Below are 8,082 nucleotides of genomic sequence, written 5' to 3' on the forward strand. Positions count from 1 at the left end.
CCCTTCCTTCTATCTGAGACATACATAATACATACACACATGAACATATATATGTACACACATACACAAAACACATTATGCCTATATGTAAATACAACACATGCACACCTACTTACATGCATATATACACATTATACACAATTATATTTACACAAAATACATGTATACACGCAACAATATATGTATATATAATGTGCATGCATCTATGCATACACACATATATTTTCTTACTGGTCATGTCCTACAGCTTGTGAAAAGTTTAGAGATAAAGATAGTATATCTCTATATCTATACCTATCTATCTGCACACAGACACACATATACATATATGTATGCATGTGTAGATACACATACACTCATGCATATACAGACATAAAACATGTGTGTGCATTTGTGTTATGTTATGTCATATCATATATCATCTAATCTCATATATCATATCATATTATATTATATTGCATTACAGTAATTTTAGGGGAGACAGTACTCACAGTTAGGGGTAACTAGATCAGAAATGATTTCACCTCAAAAGTGGCCCCTGGGTTACCTTAAAGGAAACCAAGAATTTTGAGATCTGGAGGTAAAGAAGAGGCTTATACATGGCATAGGGAACACAAACACACAGAGATGGGAATTCCACACATGAAGAACCATAAGATCGCTTTGGCTGAAACAGAGTGTGTGAAAGGGGATTTATGTAATAAAGATTGAAGCCAAGTCACTCATCTTTTCATGGGATCATAGACCTGGAGCTGGAGAGAAAATGAGAGATCATTGAGTCTTATCTATCTCATTTTACAGTTGAAGAAATTGAGACCTGGAGAAATGAAGTGACTTGCCAAACATTGCACAGGTACTAAGAAGCACTAGAAGGATTTGAACCCATACCTCTGGATTCAAAGACAGTGTTCAACCCAAGAATTTAAATTTATTCCTCCAGGTAGTACACAAAGCTACACAATACACAGAGGGAAAATGAGATTAAAAATACTGGGGCAGCTAGGTGGCACAGTGGATAGAGCACCGGCCCTGGAGTCAGGAGTACCTGAGTTCAAATCTGGCCTCAGACACTTAACACTTACTAGCTGTGTGACCCTGGGCAAGTCACTTAACCCCAATTGCCTCACTAAAAAAAAAATACTACTTATTTTAAATGTTTGCCATTCTTCACTAAAGCCCTATCATGCTGCTTCATAAGGGCCTGGTGTTGACTTTTTGAAGATCATGCCAGCAGAGGACAGCCTCTAGTAGAACTTACTATTAAACTAGAAAGTCCTTGAATTTGGGCCTTGGGACAGACTTCATATTTGTCAATGAAAGACCTGATTAACTAAATGAAACAAGTCTCATTAAAAATGTTGACTTTGTTGTTGACTCTTCCTGATCCCATTTGGGGTTTCCTTGGCAAAGGTCATGGAATGTGTTGCCATTTCCTTCTCCAGCTCATTTTACAGATGATGAAACTGAGGCAAGCAGGGTTAAGTGAGTTGCCAGGCTAACACAGCTAGTAAGGCTCTGAGGCTGGATTTGAACTCAAGTCTTCCTGACTTCAGACACTAGGTTCTTTCCACTACACCATGTAGCTACCCTAAAAGGTTGACAAGAAGATGAATTTTTCAGCCAGTACAAGTCACATAATAAGGATGTTTAAGTGGCCTGAAAGTCTATACCTACCAAATTGCTACTTTGTTTATTGTCAAAAGGACCAAGACATCCAGATGTGATGTCACAACTTGCAGTGAATTGGATTTAAGCGAGGCAGGGCTGTGAAAAATCGCCAGCCTCACTCTCTTCCACAGAGGCTTCTGGTCCAGTGGCAAGATATAATTAGGATTACTGAAGATGGCCCCTGGGTCCAGAGAGAAAGCTTGGCCTTTTTAATCTCAGGTCTTTCCTGAGTTTCAGTTTGTCTGAGGCAACACCCATTTAGTGATTAAGGCTAGGTAAGAAATGACACCGACCAAATCCTGAATTTTTCAAAGCATCAAGTAACATTTACACTGATGGATTTCAGTTATCTTTACTTCCTGGTGTAGTCTTTACTATTTCATCCTTGAAACATTATGTGGCAAGTTTTAAAACTTCTTTTTGAAGTTACCTTCCTAGAAAATAAGCCAAAAGTCAAATGATGTAAGTTGAATTGACATATGTCAAATTGAATGTTCCTATAACAAAGAACATTATTAACAGGACCATTTTTCTCTGGCCAACTTCTTGAGGTTGAAATTTGATAGAAATTTTGAAAAATATCATATTTGGTAAATCATTGACTCAATTATTAATGTAGTTATAAATATTGTTCAAAGTTTGTTCAAGTCTATATAAGTAGACTAAGAAAGACATATAATTTTATTTAATTCCATTTATTTCAAAGATTTCCAGAAGAGGGCCTGTGCAAGGTATATGAGAACTTTGGGAATTCAAGGAAGTAGCTGGAAAATTCCAAGGAGTGGGTGTTGAGTTTCAGGCCAAAAGCTAGACATCCAGAGAGGGGCTGTGCCTCAGGCTGGGAATTTGAGACAGCTAAGAAAAGGATTTCTGCCTAAGGCTGGAAACTGAAGTGAAAGGCAGGAGAGGAGCAAGGAAGAAGGTTTTAGGTACCAGATCATGTCAAGAAGTAGATTAACTTGGTGACATAGTTTGTACTTAAGGAATAACATCGGTAAAATCAGCAAAATGCTATAAACTGAACCACTATAAGTTAAATTTCTGTAAGTAAGGGAGTGACAGTACAGATTATACTAGTTAAACAAAGCCCCTCTAAGTTTTTCCTAAGGCAGCATGGTGAAGAAGAAAAAAAATAGAGATTTTATGTCAGAAGTTCTGGGTTCAAATCCCAACTCTTACAGCTTGCTACTTGTGTGACCTTGGGCAAGTGACTTTACCTCTCTCAGATTTCCATTTTATTTTCTGTAAAATGAGAGGATTAGGGTGGCCTCTTTCTCTTCAGTGAGGTGGCCGAGCGGCAGGTGCAGCGTTGCAGAGATGCAAATCTTCGTGAAGACCCTGACGGGCAAGACCATCACTCTTGAGGTTGAACCCAGTGATATTATCGAGAATGTCAAAGCCAAAATCCAGGACAAGGAAGGTATCCCACCAGAACAACAATGTCTGATTTTTGCTGGAAAACAGCTAGAAGATGGCTAGACTCTCTCTGACTACAACATCCAGAAAGAGTCCACTCTGCACTTGGTGCTGCGTCTGGGGATGGGGGCGGGGGTATCATTGAGCCTTCCCTTTGCCAGCTGGCTCAGAAGTACAACTGTGACAAGATGATCTGCCACAAGTGTTATACTCACCTGCACTCCTGCGTTGTAAACTGCCCTAAGAAAAAGTGCCGCCACACCAAATCTGCGCCCCAAGAAGAAGGTCAAATAAAGACCAGCCTCCTGACCCGATTCTGGTTTGGCTCCCCTGACTGAAGTTCTTTTTAGTAGTGTGCTGTAACAAGGCCTTGTTCCTGGGTTTAATGGGGCTGTGATATCAATAAAAACCCCTTTTAGTTGAAAAAAAAAATGAGAGGATTAGACTAAGTTACCTTTGGTCACGTTTAGGCATGGTACCTAGAAAAATTTCCTAATACTTTTTGTTTTTGTTCAGTCGTGTCCAGCTCTTCATGACTCCATTTTGGGTTTTCTTGGGAAAAATACTGAAGTAGTTTGGCATTTCCTTCTTCACCTCATTGTTCATATGAGAAAACTGAGGCAAACAAGATTAAGTGACTTGCCACACAGCTAGTAAGTGTCTGAGTCTGGATTTGAACTCAGGTCTTCCTGACTCCAAGCTTGGTGCACTATCCACTGTACCACCTAGAACCATTCAAATGTGAAATGACTGCTTCCAGAAGTGGTGAGTTCCCCACTCTTTAGATGTCCTCAAGAAGAGGTTTGAAAACCACTTTTCCTTATGTGATAATGGAGATTGTTTTCATGTATGCATTAGAATAGATGGCTACTTTGGGGCCCTTCAAATCAAAATCTGTGATTCTATGATTCGCTTCTTGCTCTCAATGTATGATCCTAAAGTCAGTGAACCTTACTGTTCTTTTTCCATGTTTGTAAATATTATAGACTTGGAACAAATGTCCTTTAAGGTCACAGAGTCAGTCAATAGTTCCTCAATAAGCAATTATTAGGCTCCTACTATGTGCCAGGCACTGTGCCAAATAATGGGAATAAAAAAATGTTTAAAAAGTCTCTGCCCTCAAGAAGATCATAATCTAATGGAGGAGACAAGCAAACAAATCACATATATACATATACATACATATACATGCATGTATACATATATGATCAAGCTATATGTAGGAAAAATGAGAATAATTAACAGAGGAAAGACACTAGAATTAAGGAAAGACATCCTACTGAAGATTGTTCTCTTCCAGTTAAAAAAATCTAGATGTGATTCTTACCTTAAGCAACTGTTACTGCTGTTTGTGAGAGAACATTGGCTCTATGCACAGCTCCACAGCCAATAAGGGGATCCTTTATCATAACAAAGAGCAAGCGCATTTGACCTGAGGTCCTGAGTCACACTTGACAGGAAGCAGACTTCAAAGTCCCATATGATTAACTAGGGACAGAAATAATAATTTTGAATATGTCAATTGAGATTAGCCCTATATATAATCCAACTTTTTATAATAATAGATATCTTATTGTTCTCTAGCATATAACAGCAGTTACTATCAATACCCACCCCCTGCACACACACACACCCAAGGCTCCTCTCTCTGTATTTCATGGAAAGACTGTATTGAAGAAGAATCAAGAGATTAGTCAGAAAGCATTTGTTATTTGCCAGGTACTGGGGGTACTAAGATAAAAAAGAAAATGAAATATCCCTACTCTCTGAAGAAAAGTAAAACCCTGCAAGAAACATTGTTCTATTTCATTGGGTTAATGGTGAGTCAAGCTTCCTGCCCCTTGACAGAGAGATTGATTACTGGACTATAGGTGACATTTTCAGAGATAGCCAATTTGTTGAATTTTTTTTTTTGTCTTAACTATACTTATTTGTCATAAGAGAGGGTTCTATTGCAGAAGGGGACATATCCATGAAAAGTGGCAGGGATATAAAATAAAGAAAAGAAACACAAATAAAATATTTCAGATGGGAAGGAGGAAAGATGGGAGAGAGGGAGAGAGAAATGAAAAAACAAGAAAGGAAGGAAAGAATGAAGGAAGAAGGAGGGAAGGAGATAGAGAAAGAAGAGAGAGAAAGAAGAAGAAAAAGAGGGAGAGGAAGGAAGGAAGAAGAAAGGAAGGATGGAAGGAAGGAAGACATCACTTCTATTGGCCACACAACAAGTTCTATGTTGTATATACAATATTAAAATCTGATTCAGAGGGAATTATGAAGTCATCGATGTAAAAAAAAAATTTAACTATATCTAATCTGAAAACATTATGTAACTGTACTTATATGAAAAGTTATAAGTATATGAAAAATTATAAATTTAGAAAAAATATAATTTGGGCCATAAGTCCTGCCTCAGTGGCCATTCAAATGTACATATATATATATATTAGTGAGGCATTTGGGGTTAAGTGACTTACCCAGGGTCACACAGCTAGTAAGTGTTAAGTGTCTGAGGCCGGATTTGAACTCAGGTACTCCTGACTCCAGGGCCAGTGCTCTATCCACTATGCCACCTAGCTGCCCCTCAAATGTACATATATTTTTAACTAGCTGGGCCTAAATCTGACTGGGGGGCCTAATCTTACTGGAGGACTAATCTGGGGATTTTTGACTGACTGGCTATCTGACTGCTATTAATTTAGTATGGGCCATTTAAAAATTTCTCCACACCGTTCCACTCCCAAATTGATAAGCAAAAGATTAAGAAGCCTCTTAATTAAATAATCAAAGCAGAATTTATTTATAAAAATAAATGTAAGAGATGAGGGTTAAGAAATGCAAATTATACAACCTGTCTGCTTTTTAATATGATAAGGGCCTTTGCTGCCTCTTGCCTTAGGGTATGCTCCAGCTTTCTCCAATTCTTTTTCTCCTTCACTCCAGCTCCCCTGCTTCGTTTTTATTGCTCTACTCCTTTCTTCTAGCTCCAAGCCCCTGTCACTTTGTGGACCCCACTGCATCTAACTTTCCTCTCTATACTGCTGCACTGAACTACTGTATTTCTCTCTCACCAACCTCTCCTTCTATTCTCCTAGTGCTCCAGCATCCCCGCTCTATCTGTCCTCCCTTACTATCTTCTCCAATCTTCTCCAACTTCGCTTTCTCCCACCTGCCTATGCTGACCACCCCCCTGGTATATATCTCCCTTCTCCCTACCTTTACCTTGTCAGTCCCCCTTTTTATTAACCTGCTCTCAGGTGAAACTTGGGGCTAGCTGCCCCTGGGCCAGCTGATTTCTGTGTTGCTTGAGCCTGCAGCTGGGGCTGGGCGAAGCAAACCCCAGCATCCCTGAGGGTTTTCATGGGCCTTTACACTGTGGGAATGGGGCCACACCATGCCACACCCATGGCTTGGGGTTTTCATCTGCACAGTTTAGCCTGGCTCAGAGGCCTCCCTGCAGCTGAAATGGAGGGGGAGGGGCCATAGCCCCTCTTACACAGAAAAAAACCCTGAGGTCCCAAGGCTTTTTAATCTCAGCCCAAAGGCAGGGTCCCCAAATCAAAATAAATTGCCACATCTAGTTTAGTTCTTAGCTAAAATATGAATTCAGCCTGGGAAATGGTCATTCAACTCCATATTTGGATATCTCCCGGGGCAGCAAATTCAAGTAAATTTAGGAAGAAATTCATTGTACGCTCTGTTATTGAAGCTTTCAGAAAAAACTTTATTTATATATCCAAATTGACTTTTTGTGGCAAGAAATTTCTTTAATCATTTCCCTAATGAGGAAATTCCCTATACTGAAGCAGATCAGTACCTGAGCCACATTTTTTTTTTTATTTTTTAGTTTAGAGAATCACCTGGGGGACTGAGAAGCAAAATTATTTCCCCAGAATCACAAAGCTCATAAATGTCTGAAGCAGAATTCGAACACAGCACATTTTGACTCAAAGTCTGGCTATCTACTATAACACATTTCTTCTCACACTCTCATAGAAGGAAACACAGTTTGAACATCTTGAACAGTTATAATAATTTTGTCACGAAGACTTTATTAGATCTGATACCCTTAACCCTATTTTACCAATGCATAGAAAGGAGCCAAGAGAAATTAAATTAATTACCCATGATCATAGGTTAGCACTAAGCTTCAAACCCAGACCCTCATACTCTAAATACTCTTTCCATTATGCAAGAGGCACAATGGTGCCATGGAAAGAACAAATGAACTTTGAATTGGGAAAGAGATGGGCTAAAATCCCATCTCGGAAAAGTGTGGATTAATCATTTAACTCTTCTGAGCCTCAGTGACCCCATTTGTTGATATTATTCACTTGTTTCAGTCGTGTCTGACTCTCCATGACCCCATTTGGTGTTTTCTTGGCAAAGATACTGGAGTAGTTTGCCATTTCCTTCTCCAGCTCATTTGACAGAAGAGGAAACTGAAGCAAACTGGCTTAAGTGATTTGCCCACAATCACACAGCTAACAACTGAGGCAATATTTGAACTCATGAAGATGAGAGTTCCAGCTTACAGGCCTGGCACTTTATTTACTACGCCACCTAGCTGCCATGTGGCATCATGTATCAAATGCCAGGGGGTTGTTTTTGTTTTGGGGGGGTTTGGGGGTGAGGCAATTGGGGTTAAGTGACTTGCCCAGGTCACACAGCTAATAAGTGTCAAGTGTCTGAGGTCACATTTGAACTCAGGTCTTCCTGACTCCAGGGCCAGTGCTCTATCCACTGCGCCACCTAGCCGCCCCAAAATGCCAGTTTTAATATTGAAATGTAAACAGGACTTTAGGGAGAATCAAATAAGATCATGCATGGCCTTTGATCTACATACCTTGAAACATTGTCTAAATGGAAACTATGTAGTTGATGTTGTTATATTTTAAATGGAATCCACATTAGGCTAGTTTTCTGAACTCCGTGTACCATCCTTTTTTGGGAAGCTTATCATCAGAAGGTTGGGAGAAAGGTAATGAATTTTTAGGACAT

The 8,082-nt window shown here is 39.5% G+C and overlaps 1 pseudogene; it reads left to right on the forward strand.

Annotated features, from left to right (window-relative positions):
* The first annotated feature begins 2,960 nt into the window (after positions 1-2,960).
* Positions 2,961-3,378, forward strand: LOC122728462 (annotated as a pseudogene).
* The last annotated feature ends 4,704 nt before the right edge of the window (positions 3,379-8,082 follow it).

This window comes from Dromiciops gliroides, chromosome 5 (assembly GCF_019393635.1).
Source record: "Dromiciops gliroides isolate mDroGli1 chromosome 5, mDroGli1.pri, whole genome shotgun sequence".
In the NCBI taxonomy this organism is placed as follows: domain Eukaryota; kingdom Metazoa; phylum Chordata; class Mammalia; order Microbiotheria; family Microbiotheriidae; genus Dromiciops; species Dromiciops gliroides.